Source organism: Coffea arabica, chromosome 6c, assembly GCF_036785885.1.
Source record: "Coffea arabica cultivar ET-39 chromosome 6c, Coffea Arabica ET-39 HiFi, whole genome shotgun sequence".
NCBI lineage: Eukaryota > Viridiplantae > Streptophyta > Magnoliopsida > Gentianales > Rubiaceae > Coffea > Coffea arabica.
The window spans coordinates 42,395,563-42,415,144 of record NC_092320.1 but is presented as its reverse complement, the minus strand read 5'-3'; the positions used below and the strand labels follow the sequence as shown (position 1 = coordinate 42,415,144).

Genomic DNA, 19,582 nt, shown 5'->3' with positions numbered 1-19,582 from the left:
ACCCTGATGAAGTAGTTCTGGCCATAGTGAAGGAGCGAAAGGTCCTAGCGAGGGATAATACTAGGCTTGGATTTGAAATGAATTATTTGAAGAAAACTATTGAAATGCAAGCGGAGCGGATTAAGGAACTTGAGTATGATGTGGTTAAGAGCCAGGAAAGTGAGAATTAGAGCAAAGTCCATTCAGAATATTTGTGGTGATCTGCTGGGAGAAGTGAGTGACGAGGCTTCTTACATAGGAGGCGAGATTAGAGACAAACCCGCCAGTTTGGGGGGGGTCAACTAGTCCTACGACGGATTAAGCCTCTACTCCTAGGCTACTACCTTGGATGATTTTGACTATTTCACATAGAAAGGATAGGAGAGGTTGTGGCTCGGTGGTTGTACGGTTTTCTTTTGACACTTGTGCTAGGTTTTGTTTGATATGACTGTACGACTATATCTGTACTCTTGAGGCTCGTACTTGCTTGCTACTTTTGGTCCTGTTATTTTATAAATGACTGTTAGGAGCCTTTATGTATAGTGTTTTGACTGTTAACTTGGATCTTTGACTTTTGAACTTTTGATTTTTGGCTTTGACCTTATTTTTGACTGTTAACTTGGATCTTTGACTTTTGAACTTTTGACTTTTGGCTTTGACCTTATTTCGGCATTAGCCTTTAACTGCTTTTCAATTTTACTCGTTTATCGTGACTCCGATTCCATTTCTTATATGACTTTTAAATATGAATAAGCATATTGTATACCCCTATTTGCTTACCTTGTCAGTTATAATACTTGGGCCCTAGACTAGTGAGTAATCATGGAGACTAGACGATAATATGGTTGGGGCCATGGGTGCGGATCTAGGTAGGTCCAAGATTAAGAGGAGGAATAAAGGTCTGTAGTCAATTAGAACCAAGGACGAGAAGGAGACCAGGTAGCTACAGCTATCAATCGTATGACTGATCTATTGTTTACTGGCCTGTTTGGTTGACCATCGAGATCAAGTACCGGGTAACTAGTAAAGGAACCTTGAAGTAAGTGAAGATAGGGCCCTGAAATGGTTCCAAAGTTCGCTTTCCCTAGATTATTTAGAGGACCAGATCCCAAAGCTGCCGAGAACTTGTGACGCCCCACATCTCCCTAAGGCGGACCAAAGGGTATCCGCGGACGCCTGCCCAGCTCACGCCAGGACTCAAGCAATTCCATCCAAATTCAAACCGAACTAAACACTTCGATGAGAGCAACATGAATACAATAATGCGGAAGCGTTCAAGCTTAATAAGTCACTCAATGTATAACCAGTATATCGGGTAATCATGAAACGACTTAAATTCAAAGTACACATCAGGGCCCAAACTTTTCAAGTTTACAATTCCCAAAAGTACAACCCAAACCAGGGTCTAGTCAAAATATATAACAGGAGTCTTAACAAATTACAACAGATGGTTTCTCCATATTTCTCCAAGAGTCGGTCCTGTTAAGGAAAACAAAACTATAGGGTGAGCTAAACGCTCGTGAGGCCAAGAACACACATGCAATCACTTAGTCAAATAACAATCCCAGATTTAATAAGTAAAGCCATGTCTTTTCAATAATCAATCAATCAAACAGGAAAAGTAATCAGAAACAATTCAAGGATATAGTAGCTCTCAGGAGCTAAGTTCCACTTGATCTGCCGTTGTCATTCGTATACCTTCCCGCATTGACCCTCCTGTCAACCGGGTCGGTATTTCCATTTCCGTAGATCACCACTTACTTCCCTCCGTCCACCGTACACCCCAAGGGCCCACAATGGCCAATATTGGGCGATACTCAACGAGTATGCCAAGCAAGACCTCTTATTAGGTCGAGCTTATTTGTATCTCATGGCTCGTCCAAATCCCCGACCAAGCCCATTGCTGGCTCGAGTCTAAGTACGGCCTATGAGTTTGGGCGTCCCCCATTCATTTGGTAGTCGAGGAGGTTCACTCCAACGACATAAGCATTCATGACATAACATTGCATTTCATTCATTCATTCAATACATTTCATTCATTCATTTGAAATTAGAACGAATGCGATAAAGTACGCACCCGCCCTTATTTTTAAAACTTTCAACAAATCCCACAAATAAGCAAGTATCAAAATTCACACACTTGACACTCACCGAGCAATTCAATAAGAATTATTTTCCGGAAGTTCAAGTGTCCACAGTGAGATCCTCTTGAAGGTCTCCTTGCGCGCCTGGCAATTTAATAGCGAATAATCATACAATTAACCCACTTATCAAGAAGATTGTACATTAGTACAATCTAAGGATTATTTCGCAAAAAAAGGAACCTCAATTACACGTAAATCGAGGTTCAACTTGCCTTTTATTAGGTATAATATTATTTGAGTTTTTATCATGAAAATCGTAAGCAAAACGTTTAAGAACATCAAAAGAATAAAGAGTTTTTTTGAAAAACTCTATTTCTTTGAAATTGGAAAATTTTCCAGTTTTATGATGAATCTTTGAAAAATCATAACTCGCTCGGTATAAGTCGAGAATTGGAAAACTTTATACCGTTAGAAACCTCTTAGAGAGTACTATAAGTTCCTAGAAGACACTTTTCCATGAATCGAAGTGAAAAGTGGTCAAAATTGAGCTTGAAGATGCTGGGTTGGTTCACAAGGCAGAATGAAGTTGGATTTTGGCCAACTTTGAAAATTCGGCACGATTCGCACGTTGCAAACCGGCCTCTGAAATTTTCAGCTCAATTAGTGTTGCAAGTGAAGTGTATGACAAAACAAGCGGATCAAGAATCGGAGTCTCGAGCACCGAGATACGGTAGCCCGAAGTTGAGCAAATTCAAGACTGGATGAGAATTTTCCAGATTTGAACCTCTAACTTTAGTAATTCAATTGGGTATCGAAACGAACTTGAATCGGTACCAAAATTGGCAGTGTTTCAATACTATATGGAAAGTATCTCTCTATCGAATTTCGGGGAAAAATACCTTCGGCAAGGTAGTTAATGAGCCAACCAAAGTTCAAGAAAAATCCTAAGGCAATCTGCCTTGGACTTTCATTTTCCAAATTTTCCAATCGTTTAACCAAGAAAGTTATCCAACCATGGTTCATTTGTGAAATAAGGGTCTAAGATATACCCATGATACCTTTGGTAAGTGTTTAATATCAAAAACATCAACTAACAAGTTCACTCCAAGATTTTGTTCCAAACCAGTCCAAAGATTAGGGTTTTCCAACACAGAGCAGTCCACTTGTTTCAGTCGCAACTCAGTCATTATAGCTTGAAATCGAGCATGGCTTATGCCGTTGGAAAATACATTCATAGAGTTAAAATATCACAGAAGAAATCGTTTCCAAATTCGGCACCCATCTGGTTCAAATTCGGGCATCAAGTTGCTGCCTGAACACTTCATTCCAGAAGAACAGAGTAACAGGACAGCGAACTTAAAACATTTGGTTCGGCTTGCCCACAAAGAATCAGAACGTGAATTATATACCAAATTAAAGCTAGGAATGTCTAGTTTCAAACGCCACCGACGGCACATGATTTCGACATCTGAGGACAGAGTTATAGCCAAAATACTACTGCTGGTCAGAGCATACGCGAATCAGTTTTCCAGATTTGCTGGTTTCTAAAAAAAATTCATTTGCCCATTCAAACCTCATTATTTTTAAATGAAATTTTTCACACATCTAATACATCCTACAAACATCCAATTCAAGCAATTAAACCATTAAAAATTGGCCTGGAAATGGCCGAACATGGCAGGGGCAAAATCGGAAAGTTTAGCCTCTTACACCCAATGAAGTTTCCACTAATTTCCCATCACTAATGCATCATTATAATCACTAAACCAACAATATAATCACCATTAATCATCACATCAGCAACAACAACCCAAGTGTGGGAATTCCAAGAGCCCACAATCACATTTTTACACCATAATCAAGTAACTAAGTGCATGCATGAGCTTAATCTTGTCATATAATCTCCAAAAGATAAGAATCCAAGGGTTGATCATTACCTATTCCTTGGGTGTGCAAGATCAGAAATTTCGGCCCTCTTGAAGCTCCAAGAACCCGTGAAGATGCAGCCTTTTGTTAGCTAAATCCAACCTCCAAGAGATTTGCTAAGTGGTCTCCAAGTTTGGTGTGATTTGGAGGTGATTTGGGGTGGTTTTGGGTGAGATTAGTGTGCAGAATTTTTGTTGCAAATGAGTTAGAGAGAGAGGGGAGCTTGGCCGGCTGTGAGGAGAGAGAAGAGAGAGTGTGATTTTGATCTAAGTTGGCTTCTCAAAGAAGATTAAATGTGTGGTGAAAAATTGCTCCAAAGTCAACTTGAAATAGTGCAACTAGGATGCGTTTGGACTCGATTTTTCTCGCGCGATTGGTTCACTAGTGCACTAAACCTCCAATGTATATATATTCATGTAAATATTATTCACTCTTAGTTGTCCCGGAATAAGGGTCTAAAGTCCCTCAAATGAAGTCGCGCGTGTGAAAACGCGTACCGTCAATTTTACCGCTATAACGCGAAACTTTCGAAAAATTCTTATAACGATTGCACTACTAACTATCACTTGAATATTTATACTTAAGATTACCTATTTTAGTACCATAGTACAAGTCTCCAATATTCCAAGCTTATTGTGCTACTACGCGGATAAAATCTCCAGGTACTATTCACTATTTTTACTAAACGCGCTCTAGGAAATTACTTTTCGAAACGAATCATTTTAAAAATATAACGAAGATATACTACCACTTATTTAGGTCTAATAAGACTAGAAAATATTCCTTGGAAATAAAATTCAATTAAATAATTTATTAAGCCATAAATTAGGCATAAAATAATAGTTTTTGCGAGTCCTCACATCCTCTCCTCCTTAAGAAAATTTCGTCCTCGAAATTTACCTTGGTCGATGAACAAGTCTGGATACTTCTCCCTGATTGTCTCTTCAACTTCCCATGTTGCTTCCTCTACTCCATGGTTCTTCCATAAAACTTTCACTAGTGGTATCTGCTTGTTCCTCAATTCCTTCACCTTTCGATCCAAAAGTTTTACCGGTCTCTCCTCATAGGTTAGGGTTTCATCAATCTCAATATTCTCCGGTTGTAAAACATGAGAGGGGTCTGGATGATACTTCTTAAGCATGGACACATGAAACACGTTATGAATACGAGATAAACTCGGTGGCAATTCCAGCTTATAGGCTACATTCCCAACTCGCTGAATAATCTTATAGGGCCCTACAAACCTTGGTTGTAGTTTCTTCCCTTTTCCGGACATCAAACTTGCTTTTAAAGGCGTAATCTTGAGAAATACCATATCTCCAACAGTGAACTCCAAATCCTTCCTCCGATTGTCGGCATAACTCTTTTGTCTACTCTGAGCGGTTTGAATTCTTTGCCGTACCAATTTCACCTTTTCATTGGCCTCCTCAATCCAAGATACAGTAGTCGTGTCTAAGATTTTCCGTTCACCTACTTCATCCCAACAAATTGGGGACCTACACTTCCGACCATAAAGTGCCTCATACGGAGCCATTTGAATAGAAGAGTGGAAACTATTGTTATAGGCAAATTCCACTAAAGTCAGGAACTTACTCCAATTCTCTCCAAAATCCAGTACACAAGTCCTTAACATGTCCTCAAGAGTTTGAATTGTTCTTTCAGATTGTCCATCAGTCTGGGGATGATAGGTGGTACTAAAGTTCAACTTAGTCCCCAACATTTCTTGCGTCTTTTGCCAAAACCTCGAAACAAATCTTGGATCCCTATCCGACACAATACTCACAGGTATACCATGTAATCTGATGATCTCGTCCAAGTACAATCTGGCCAACTTCTCCAATGGATATTTCATATTAATCGGCAGAAAATAAGCCGATTTAGTCAATCTATCTACTATCACCCAAATGGCATCATGGCCTCTCTGTGTCCTTGGTAAGCCCGATACAAAATCCATGGTAATATTTTCCCATTTCCACTCAGGTATTTCTAGAGGTTGTAAAAGCCCAGATGGTTTCTGATGTTCGGCTTTAACCTGTTAACAAACCAAGCATGTCTGAACAAATTGGGCAATTTCCTTCTTCATATTTTTCCACCAATATAGACCTTTCAAGTCTTGGTACATTTTATTCCCTCCTGGATGTACTGTAAACTTTGATCGGTGTGCCTCTTCCAAAATTTCTTTTCTAAGCCCTTCATCCTTTGGCATAACCACCCGATGTCGAAATCTTAATATTCCATCTGATCCCAAAGTGAAATCGGTCTGATCTCCCATCTTGACTTTCTCTACCAACTTCTGCATTTCAGGGTCCTTTTCCTGAGATTCCTTAATACGTCCCAATAAAGTGGAGGTTATCACAATATTCCCAAAAATCACTTTCCTTGGTTCTAATCGAGGATTCCAATAGCTAACTTCCTCCAACAATCGAAATTCCTTAACCATCAATCCAGCCATTTGTACCTGACGGCTCAAAGCATCGGCCACTACATTGGCCTTCCCAGGATGGTACTTAATAATGCAGTCATAATCTTCCAGAAATTCCATCCATCTACGTTGCCTCAAATTCAGCTCCTTCTGAGAAAATAAGTACTTAAGGCTTTTGTGATCTGTAAAAACCTCAAAGGTCACTCCGTATAAGTAGTGTCTCCATTTCTTCAAAGCAAAGACCACAGCCGCTAACTCCAAATCATGGGTCGGATAGTTTCCTTCATGCGGCTTCAATTTTCTAGAGGCGTAAGCTATCACTTTATCATTTTGCATCAAAACACATCCCAAATCTTCCTTAGATGCATCTGTGTAAACCACAAAACTATCATGTCCATTTGGTAGAGCTAAAACAGGCGCTCTAGTCAACCGTCTTTTCAACTCCTGAAAACTTCCTTCACACTTAGAACTCCAAATAAATTTTCTATTTTTCTTGGTCAACTCAGTCATAGGTCCAGCGATTTTCGAAAAATCCTGGATGAATCTCCGGTAATACCCTGCCAATCCTATAAAACTCCGAACTTCCGTTGGATTTTCCGGTCGTTTCCATTTCGAAACAGCTTCCACTTTAGCTGGATCCACTTTAATCCCATCCTTAGAAATTATATGTCCTAAGAAAGTCACTTCCTTTAGCCAGAATTCACACTTGCTAAACTTAGCATATAACTGATGTTCCCTCAAGATTTGTAAAACCATTCTCAAATGTTTCTCATGATCTTTTACATTCTTAGAATACACCAAAATATCATCAATGAAGATCACCACAAATTGATCCAAGTAAGGCTTAAAAACCCTATGCATTAAATCCATGAAAGCGGCAGGTGCATTGGTTAACCCAAAAGGCATCACTGCAAACTCGAAGTGCCCATACCTTGAGTTAAAAGCAGTCTTAGGTATATCCTTCTCCAAAATCCTCAATTGATAGTAACCTTGCCTTAGATCCAACTTTGAAAACACTACCGCCCCTTGCAGTTGGTCAAACAGTTCATCAATGTGGGGCAGTGGGTATTTATTCTTAACCGTAGCATCATTTAAGCCTCGGTAATCTATACATAACCTCTGTCCAGCAATTTACATTCTTAAACAGTCACAAAATTCAAGTCCACATTCCATATATTCAGTCAAATTAGGTCCATTGAGGATACGCAAGAGCACACTAGCCTAAACAGGTTCAAGTCTCAAGTAAGCTCAGTCTAATCGGTTTCAGACAGCTCGAGTTCTCTTACCAACCCACTGCAATACTTTCGGAGTTCAAACTTCCTAAGATTGAAATACTGGCACAGAACCAATCATAACATATGTTGCGCACAAGAAAAGCTCACCAAGTTTCTAGCTAGGTTAATCCATTATACACTAGTAGATCGGATCTTCGGGTTTATGTTCGATTCATATTCGGTACTAGGGACCTATTAAATTATATGAAACTGTCTATCAATTTGTCTCACAAGTACAGGGTTGTCTAAGCCCTCGGTCACGGTCCCCTTTTCTCGTTCCTGCTACCCTACTTAAGAAAAGTCTATAAGCACAGGAAAAGGCATAACTAAGCATAAAGAGCACATTGCGTATACAAGTTGCAAACACATTTAAAATCAGGTCATGATTCGTTACATGTATCAAAAGTTATAACACGATTAGAAGTTACAAAACAAGACCAATATGTCCAATATTGCACATAGGCAATTAAGTGCCACAAAAATATAGAAGTACATACAAGCAGGATACAAAAGGCCTCACAGCGTGCACTACCCCTTTCTAAGTCCATAGTTAACCCAAAGGGTCCAGACATCACTAATTTCAATCAGATCACACGCCTTTACGAAATTAGATCCAATAAAGCCATAACGCAAGCTAAAACCAAGATTATCCATTCGAAGTTCAAAATCTTTAATAACCAGCCACCAGTCGGAACACCATCATCTCCAAAATAACCAGTCTTAGGGTTTTGTAATTAAAGTTTCAAGCTCCAAGTTCAAACCCAAGAATAAGTACAACTTACTACCTTACGTGTCAAATGGAAACCAAATCAATTCACACTAACTTGTACTCTTGAATGCAGTTGCTCTCTATATCTCAAAGTTGCCTCAGTCCGTACATTTAAAATTGGCTCACTCTTCTTGAAAGTCAAGAATTTTAAAACATAAGAAGAGTATTTCAAGTAATCAAAAATCTTATCAAGTTCAGGATTCACATTATTAAACGTAAGCTTGCCATTCTTTCGAAAACTCAGGATATATATATATTTTTCTTCGTGTAAAGCATGGACAAATTCAAGTGTGAGATTACACCAATATACAATCAAGGGGGAAAACTTAGTTTAGAAAATGTTAATCTTGTATTAACCCATCATATACAAAGTTCAACAACTCATTAGTTATTCACAAATTTTCAAATGTGAAATTCAAGTAAAACTCACCCTTTTACCAAAATCGGAAAATTACACATATCTAAAGCATATATATCTTACTTCCACTCATCGCTTACAAATAAAACTAGTACATCCTAGTTTTTCTTTAAATTTTCAAAGCAGAATATCTTTAGAAGATATGTGGGCGGAAAATACATTTTATTCCTTTGTACTTTTATCTTGGTTCAAAATCATCACACATGGAGTTTGACTATCAAATCTCGGTCTCTTACCCTCCATAGCCAGTACTAATAATTATCTCAATTCTTTCCACACTTACAAATATAATGATAATTCAAATTCATCCAATCTTTCACTACAAATCTCTCATCCCATATCTTCCTTCAATATAACATCACCTAACTCCTCAGTTTCCTCTGCAAGTCCCAAATAAGAACTCCCAAATAATAAATTTCTTTAACCCCTAAGATACAATAGATCCTTGTCACATAATATCCAAATTAATCCCACAGTCAGGCATCCTAAACTTTAAGCCTAGGATACGCTACAGAGATCTGAAGCCAAAGCTCTGATACCAACTGTGACAGTTCTCAGGGTCACATCACGGGGTACCTATCAGCTTGCCACCCGCACGCGGGCATCCCCTACGGAGAGTTTCGCTTCGTGACTCTTCACGAACGAGAGGCTCGGGGCTTTTCCAGACGAAGGACGTAAAGTCCCAACTGTCGGCATATGGCTCTGATACCAACTGTGACGCCCCACATCTCCCTAAGGCGGACCAAAGGGTATCCGCGGACGCCTGCCCAGCTCACGCCAGGACTCAAGCAATTCCATCCAAATTCAAACCGAACTAAACACTTCGATGAGAGCAACATGAATACAATAATGCGGAAGCGTTCAAGCTTAATAAGTCACTCAATGTATAACCAGTATATCGGGTAATCATGAAACGACTTAAATTCAAAGTACACATCAGGGCCCAAACTTTTCAAGTTTACAATTCCCAAAAGTACAACCCAAACCAGGGCCTAGTCAAAATATATAACAGGAGTCTTAACAAATTACAACAGATGGTTTCTCCATATTTCTCCAAGAGTCGGTCCTGTTAAGGAAAACAAAACTATAGGGTGAGCTAAACGCTCGTGAGGCCAAGAACACACATGCAATCACTTAGTCAAATAACAATCCCAGATTTAATAAGTAAAGCCATGTCTTTTCAATAATCAATCAATCAAACAGGAAAAGTAATCAGAAACAATTCAAGGATATAGTAGCTCTCAGGAGCTAAGTTCCACTTGATCTGCCGTTGTCATTCGTATACCTTCCCGCATTGACCCTCCTGTCAACCGGGTCGGTATTTCCATTTCCGTAGATCACCACTTACTTCCCTCCGTCCACCGTACACCCCAAGGGCCCACAATGGCCAATATTGGGCGATACTCAACGAGTATGCCAAGCAAGACCTCTTATTAGGTCGAGCTTATTTGTATCTCATGGCTCGTCCAAATCCCCGACCAAGCCCATTGCTGGCTCGAGTCTAAGTACGGCCTATGAGTTTGGGCGTCCCCCATTCATTTGGTAGTCGAGGAGGTTCACTCCAACGACATAAGCATTCATGACATAACATTGCATTTCATTCATTCATTCAATACATTTCATTCATTCATTTGAAATTAGAACGAATGCGATAAAGTACGCACCCGCCCTTATTTTTAAAACTTTCAACAAATCCCACAAATAAGCAAGTATCAAAATTCACACACTTGACACTCACCGAGCAATTCAATAAGAATTATTTTCCGGAAGTTCAAGTGTCCACAGTGAGATCCTCTTGAAGGTCTCCTTGCGCGCCTGGCAATTTAATAGCGAATAATCATACAATTAACCCACTTATCAAGAAGATTGTACATTAGTACAATCTAAGGATTATTTCGCAAAAAAAGGAACCTCAATTACACGTAAATCGAGGTTCAACTTGCCTTTTATTAGGTATAATATTATTTGAGTTTTTATCATGAAAATCGTAAGCAAAACGTTTAAGAACATCAAAAGAATAAAGAGTTTTTTTGAAAAACTCTATTTCTTTGAAATTGGAAAATTTTCCAGTTTTATGATGAATCTTTGAAAAATCATAACTCGCTCGGTATAAGTCGAGAATTGGAAAACTTTATACCGTTAGAAACCTCTTAGAGAGTACTATAAGTTCCTAGAAGACACTTTTCCATGAATCGAAGTGAAAAGTGGTCAAAATTGAGCTTGAAGATGCTGGGTTGGTTCACAAGGCAGAATGAAGTTGGATTTTGGCCAACTTTGAAAATTCGGCACGATTCGCACGTTGCAAACAGGCCTCTGAAATTTTCAGCTCAATTAGTGTTGCAAGTGAAGTGTATGACAAAACAAGCGGATCAAGAATCGGAGTCTCGAGCACCGAGATACGGTAGCCCGAAGTTGAGCAAATTCAAGACTGGATGAGAATTTTCCAGATTTGAACCTCTAACTTTAGTAATTCAATTGGGTATCGAAACGAACTTGAATCGGTACCAAAATTGGCAGTGTTTCAATACTATATGGAAAGTATCTCTCTATCGAATTTCGGGGAAAAATACCTTCGGCAAGGTAGTTAATGAGCCAACCAAAGTTCAAGAAAAATCCTAAGGCAATCTGCCTTGGACTTTCATTTTCCAAATTTTCCAATCGTTTAACCAAGAAAGTTATCCAACCATGGTTCATTTGTGAAATAAGGGTCTAAGATATACCCATGATACCTTTGGTAAGTGTTTAATATCAAAAACATCAACTAACAAGTTCACTCCAAGATTTTGTTCCAAACCAGTCCAAAGATTAGGGTTTTCCAACACAGAGCAGTCCACTTGTTTCAGTCGCAACTCAGTCATTATAGCTTGAAATCGAGCATGGCTTACGCCGTTGGAAAATACATTCATAGAGTTAAAATATCACAGAAGAAATCGTTTCCAAATTCGGCACCCATCTGGTTCAAATTCGGGCATCAAGTTGCTGCCTGAACACTTCATTCCAGAAGAACAGAGTAACAGGACAGCGAACTTAAAACATTTGGTTCGGCTTGCCCACAAAGAATGAGAACGTGCATTATATACCAAATTAAAGCTAGGAATGTCTAGTTTCAAACGCCACCGACGGCACATGATTTCGACATCTGAGGACAGAGTTATAGCCAAAATACTACTGCTGGTCAGAGCATACGCGAATCAGTTTTCCAGATTTGCTGGTTTCTAAAAAAAATTCATTTGCCCATTCAAACCTCATTATTTTTAAATGAAATTTTTCACACATCTAATACATCCTACAAACATCCAATTCAAGCAATTAAACCATTAAAAATTGGCCTGGAAATGGCCGAACATGGCAGGGGCAAAATCGGAAAGTTTAGCCTCTTACACCCAATGAAGTTTCCACTAATTTCCCATCACTAATGCATCATTATAATCACTAAACCAACAATATAATCACCATTAATCATCACATCAGCAACAACAACCCAAGTGTGGGAATTCCAAGAGCCCACAATCACATTTTTACACCATAATCAAGTAACTAAGTGCATGCATGAGCTTAATCTTGTCATATAATCTCCAAAAGATAAGAATCCAAGGGTTGATCATTACCTATTCCTTGGGTGTGCAAGATCAGAAATTTCGGCCCTCTTGAAGCTCCAAGAACCCGTGAAGATGCAGCCTTTTGTTAGCTAAATCCAACCTCCAAGAGATTTGCTAAGTGGTCTCCAAGTTTGGTGTGATTTGGAGGTGATTTGGGGTGGTTTTGGGTGAGATTAGTGTGCAGAATTTTTGTTGCAAATGAGTTAGAGAGAGAGGGGAGCTTGGCCGGCTGTGAGGAGAGAGAAGAGAGAGTGTGATTTTGATCTAAGTTGGCTTCTCAAAGAAGATTAAATGTGTGGTGAAAAATTGCTCCAAAGTCAACTTGAAATAGTGCAACTAGGATGCGTTTGGACTCGATTTTTCTCGCGCGATTGGTTCACTAGTGCACTAAACCTCCAATGTATATATATTCATGTAAATATTATTCACTCTTAGTTGTCCCGGAATAAGGGTCTAAAGTCCCTCAAATGAAGTCGCGCGTGTGAAAACGCGTACCGTCAATTTTACCGCTATAACGCGAAACTTTCGAAAAATTCTTATAACGATTGCACTACTAACTATCACTTGAATATTTATACTTAAGATTACCTATTTTAGTACCATAGTACAAGTCTCCAATATTCCAAGCTTATTGTGCTACTACGCGGATAAAATCTCCAGGTACTATTCACTATTTTTACTAAACGCGCTCTAGGAAATTACTTTTCGAAACGAATCATTTTAAAAATATAACGAAGATATACTACCACTTATTTAGGTCTAATAAGACTAGAAAATATTCCTTGGAAATAAAATTCAATTAAATAATTTATTAAGCCATAAATTAGGCATAAAATAATAGTTTTTGCGAGTCCTCACAGAATTGGTTTGAAAGAATGGAAGATATTTTTGCTGCTTCGCGTGGTCCTTACGTCGAGTGAGTTTGGGGTCAAGTGGTGTTATTGTCCGAATATGTGGGTAAGTGGTAAGGACTAGGTGCTCTTCTGGGGCGTAAGCTATGAATCATGACTGTTATAAGCATAAACCCTTTATCAAGATACTTGGGAGGAATAGATATGTACGTCGGGTAGGAATCTGTAATATGGGTGATCTACTCTTGGGACCGGCCGGCTCGAGTTGTGAATTATCTTATTGTGGATTCTTGTACTTGAGTACCAAAAAGGGGAGAGCACTAGAATAAGGGTCTGTATCTTGATGGTACTTGAGATAAGTTTTAATGGTAAAAGTCAAGGCGCGGAAGATTCTGACACTTGACCTAGTTGTTGGACTGATTGAGGGGATATATCTCGGAAGTTATCATGGACTAATCTTGAAATAGTCTGTTAGCGTTTCTATAGACGGTGGCTAGACTGTAGTGTACGTTGAGAAATTTGCACTGAACACCTATTTCCTTCTCCTGCGACTGTGAAGACTTGATAAGTGTTTATTTCGAATGTGAGGCGGTTTGATTACAACTACATTGATATTTCTACTCCTCTTGTGACATTCTTTCCTATACTTCCTTGACACCTATCCACTAATATCAAAGTATGGATTTGTTTTGATTATTATAGTGTTGAGATCAAGAGTTTTGGAATTTTGTATGGGGATTGGAGAAAAGAATTGGGTTCTATACCTGTACGCAAAAGCTTGAGATAAGGTGTGGAACTTTTGATATACAAAATACGCTTTAGGGTTTCACTATGTACATAAGTGGCAGTGGTACTTCTTGTGTTAAGACACCATAATAGAAATAAGTGGTATAGTATCTTGAAGTATTGCCCCACTTGTACTGCTTTCTCGTCTATCTCAATTGAGAATAGCTAAGTTTAATTCCTCGTGGTCGGATTGGAAATGAATGAACTTAAAAGTTATATGACTAGACCTTCTACGAAGCCAATCATAATTAGAGTTGCCTGGCAAGCTATTATCGATAAGTGAATCGGTGAGATGACAAAGGTGATTGATCTGCATAAGAAAATAGAGACTGTTCAAAAAGAAGTAGAGTTCCAAAAGAGATGAACTGAGTACTGGAAAAGATGATGGGAACCAAAATACCTAGAGAACATTGAACTACCGTATCAGGGCATACACTTGAAAGGAAATATGTAGGGGTTCCAGAAGAGGTACAGAATAAGTTTGCATCAGTATATTTGCCTAGTTGACTAGCCATTAATGAGGTTTTGCCCGGATAAGTTATAATCATTGGACTATGCATAGTGACATTTTTTTTTATATAGCAAGATGTATTCCCTTAGGAACAGTGGACTTGGTACCGGCTGTTTTAATAAGTGCTATGAAGTATTGGTGGTTGTGCAGTATTGGATCCTTATCCCTGAGTTTATTGCCTTACTTTGGTCTTTGAGTTAAAAAATTTATTGTTTGTCGCTCGAAGGGAAGAAATGATTTAATATACAGTGCATGGGTTAAAGAGCCAGTAAGAATAGTAACCATTTTGTAACTCTTCTTTTATCGAGATTAAGGTTTGCGTCACATTTTTCACCTTGACTAAATCAACAATTTGACTGAATTGTCTTCATCTTCCCTCTTACTTGGCCGAACCATGAGAGAAGAGAAACCAAAGAGAGACCTCCAACTCTAACCTCAATTTTGTACTTGAATATGAAGTTACTCCATGGAAATGTTAACTAAGAAAGATTTCAAGGTATTGGTGGAGCGATTTTTGAGGAAGAAGCCCTGGATTTCCATCTTTCTTGAGGTTACAAGGTAACTTTGGCTAGCAATTTTCCTCTACTACCAATATAGGTAAACTAGTGGATTAAGGTAGTACTTTTGGCAACTTTATGGAAAATTTCATGGGTTGAACTAGTGTTAACCATGGTCTGATAGCTTTGTTATGACTTGCCTAAAGAAAATTCTAGCTTGTGATTAAGAATTTCGGCTTCGGGTTTCATTTTGCTAAACTTGAGTAGAAACGGTTATATGCTTGATGTAGTGAGTTGTGGGCTTGATATTTATATGCTTGAGTTGAAGCTATTTCATGTGAAGAATGAAGCCTTGAATGGGCAAGGAAAAGTTAGTAAACACAAAGGATGTGCCGCTGAAAATTTTTCCGCAGGGAACCTTGGAAGGTTTTATAGAATTTGTTATATCTTGATGTAGAAAAGTCAAAATTGAGTTTCATTTATTATGTTTGAAACTAGGTTCAGAGTATCAGTATTGTTCTCAATTCCCATGAATATCTATGATTTTTCAAAGTTGACTGAAACTGTATACCTGTTCTGTCTGTTACTGGGTGAAGCAGCAAATTTAGGTTGGAATTTAACCGACTCGTGGATTGGATCTTACAATGGTACCTTCTATAAAGTTGTAACAATTTGAATCCATATTCCGACGGTATAAAGTTTTAAGTTTTTGGACATAAGAATCTCGAGATAAGATTTTCAAATGAGATCACGCAAAACTAAAACAAAAAAAAAATTTCTATTTTTCCTAGGATTATTCCTACTTACATTCTCAACTTTAGGATTGGAATTGGTAAACTATTTGAGGTTGGTTTATGAGTGGAATCGAGACTTAAATGAAAGGAAAATGAGTTCTTCAAACCACCTTAGGTCGGATAGTTTACAACTTTGCATTTTGAACATCTTTTCTACTTTCTCTAAACGTATGGCTATAAGTGATACTTTTCTACTCCAAATGACTTTTCCAACATTGATTAGTAAAGACATAAGGATTATTCTTCCATGGGAACAAGCTAGTATTATATTTCGATAGGTTATACAACTATGAAACTTGTAAATTGATACATGTTCTAAATAAAGATTTGGAGCTTCAATTCCTACATAATATGGCTTGGTATTGCTGGTCTTACTAAAGCATGCGTTCACAGGACTCGAGAGAGTTAAAAACGATATTCATCGAAAATAATTTGAACTACTCAATAATCAAGCAGAGAATTTCGAGGGCGAAATTCTTTAAGAGGGAGAGAGTGTGAGAACCCTCATTTTTAAAATACAATTTCCCCAAACTACATGCCTTGCACCAAGATTTAAACCACCTCTTATATGCCCTAGCATTATATTTCACAATGTGTTACAACAAATCCCTTGTATGGAGCCTCACTTTAAAACACAATTTTCTTATTTACATGCCTTATTATAAGATCTAGACCATTTAATATATGCCCTTACAAATTATTTTCTATGTGTTATAATAATTTCCATGCATTTCATTTCAATTCATTTTACTTGAAGTAAAATATATCCTTGAGCTAGGTTGTAAATAAATCACCACTTGTAATTGTCCAAGTGTTCTTTTATTAGTGGTAGAGACTTTATGTGAGAGATTAGAGGTGTTGAATAATTATTGGTGCATTTGGAAAGGTAAGAATGGCATTAGTCAAAGAATTAAGAGAAGTTGTGTACAAGAATTAGGCCAAGTGGCAAAATCCTAGCCATGCATCTTGTTTGACCAAAGATTAGATGAATTTTAAACCAATTTTTGCTCCATTCCTCCACCATAATTTCGTGCCCTTCTTAGCTTCCAAGAGAAGGAGAGAAACTCCATCTTAAAGCTTTCTAAACCTAGTGTGAGCTTGAGAGAAAAATCAAAAGAGAAAGATCTAGAGTTAGTGAGAAACTTTCCTCCAATCCTTGTGGTTGTTCCAAGCTTGAAGCTTTCATTTTGGTGGATTGTTTTGGTGATTTGAGCACCTTGTAAGTAAGGTAAGTACTCTTTAGTTTGGGAGTTTTATGTGTTAGATCATCTACTATAAGCTCTAATCATGAATTGCAAGTTGTTGTGGTTGGAATTGAAAGTTAACCCCTTGAATTAAACAAGTAGTGGATGAATTGTTAGTATGCACACCAAGTGTTTGATGAAATGTTCAACTCTTATTCATTTATGTTTATGAGGTATTGATATGTTTTAAAACCTTATATGGTTAGATGTAATACTTGAGATGTGCAAAAGGTGAAAATAATGAGAAGAGTGAAAGTTGGGAAAGAATTAAGGATGCTGACCGAAACTGTTCAGCTTGCTGTCCGATTGGCTACAAATGTGAGTGATATATGTTGGGTTATGTGTGTAGAGGTTGTCTACAAAAAATTAGCCAATTTGGTTGAGTAAATTTTGAGTGGCAAGCAAAGGGACAAAACTGGACTAGGTCCAGAAACTTTCTGTCCAGCGATGTTGTAAAGGCTATAACGTTTTACTCACTGATCTGAATTGAGTGCCGTTTGTGGCATTGGAAAATAGACTCTTAGAGCTTTAAAATGGTACCTGGCTCATGTTCTGGTTTGTCCCGAGTAATCCGTGGCAAGTCGTGGAAGTCGGCTGCCCGTGCGGTACTGTTCATCCTAGGCAGTCCAGAAATTTCTTTTGGCTTCTTAATTTTGAGCCACTTAAGCTGGGATTTTGGAAATGGTTTCTTCACGACAAATTTAACCTTAAGAACCTAGTTTCCAACGCAATTGACAGAACCTAATTCTGACTCTCCTACCATGAACAGTGACCATTTTCCCGAGGCTGGTCGGGCGAGACAGTTTAACCGTAATGAAACTTTTGAGCTTTGGTGAAACCCTTCTTTTGCCGAACTTTCATGTACATACCAAACTTGTTTTCTTATCAACTTTTCCCATGGTTTGGTCCTCATTTGCATGATAGATTAAGTAGCTTAGGCTACTCACTTGGTCTCTTAATGAACCTATACTTGAGTAAGGAACGAATCCAATTGTTAATGGTTTCACTCTTTGACCTAGGTTTGGGCAACAAAGGTGATCGTAACTGAGACGTTTGATGTCAATTGCTACTTTTGCTTGACAGGTGAGTGTTTCACTACTTGCTACTTGTTATGTGGAATACTTGCATACTTGAAATCGTTGATTTGCTATTGTTTGAGCCAAACACTGTTTTAGTTAAAATCGAGGCGAGTGTGTACTTTATCGCACTTGACCTTCCTTGTTTTCCACTGAGGCTCTACTTACTGAATGAAGTAATATGAAATGAGATATTGCTATAAATGACCGTGCTTAAGTTGTGTGGATGACATTCCGCCAACTACTGTTACTGTTTGGGTACCCAACCTCATAGGTGAGTCGGTTGTATCGAGCCAGCAAGGGCTTGGTCGAGAAGGCCGATAAACCTTGAGGACTGTTTACTGTTCACTGGAAATTGAATCTTGCCTGGAGGTCCCTGGTGAAGCATAGCCGTTGTGCTTGCTTGTTGTGTTGTCCAGCACCACCAGTGATAAAATCCTCGGCTTGATACTGTTTTATTGGAATCCTTGAGCATTGGAAACTCGGATTCCTGGTATACTCGAATATTACCAAACTACTGTTTATGGAGTGCGGGCCCGGTGGGGGGTTGTTTGGGGGACGGAGACTGGTGAAAGTGGTGTTCTACGGACCTATATACTGTTACAAGTGTTGACGGAGTGTCAACAGGAGGCAATTATGATCAAGCTCAAGTGGACCTTTGGCTTTTGAAAGCCACCCGTATCCTTGAATTGAATTGTAATTAAACTGTTATTTTACTGTACGGTGTTTAGTTGGCTATTTTGTGATTTTATGTGGCTATGTGTTTACTTGTTTACCTGGAACCTCACTGGGCTTTAGCTCACCCCATTCCCTTTGTTTTCCTTAACAGATCGGGAAGGGATTTGATCGAGGGCTTTCTTAGCTTTATTTTGCCGTTCTTGCGTTTTGAGGTTGTAACTTTCGTTTAAGCAGACTTGTAAGCTTAAATTCTTAAGGGTGATTTATATTATGTAATTTTGAGTGAAGCGTGGTAAGTTGGCATACGATGATATATGTACTAAGCTGAATTGTTGGATTAGTGATCATGTTTGAGTTAGTGTTTCAATCCCCTACATTGTCAAATGTTACATTCGTTTCATTGATGATATTAGTACTTTGAACGACTGAGTCCTGGCGAGAGCTAGACAGGCAGTCCGCTGATACCCTAGGGTTTGCCCAAGGGAGAGGTGGGGCTGTCACAGTAAGCCTTTTGGGCTGAACTGGCCATTGCCCCTTGTTACCGGTCGTCTTGAGCCAGAAGCGGATTCGGTCAGGCGATTAGGAACTTGGGTGAACGTTTGGTATACTCGAGTATTACCTATGTAGGTTGGTGGAGCCTGGCCAAAAGCCAGGGACGGGGTGAATGAAATGAA

General features: G+C 38.6%; 1 long non-coding RNA gene across 1 annotated transcript; it reads left to right on the top strand.

Annotated features, from left to right (window-relative positions):
- Positions 1 to 17,013: 17,013 nt before the first annotated feature.
- Positions 17,014 to 19,275, top strand: LOC140008130 (uncharacterized). Its single transcript, XR_011815532.1, has 3 exons — positions 17,014 to 17,138; positions 18,174 to 18,237; positions 19,060 to 19,275. It is a non-coding gene; the product is annotated as an uncharacterized lncRNA (long non-coding RNA).
- Positions 19,276 to 19,582: the final 307 nt, after the last annotated feature.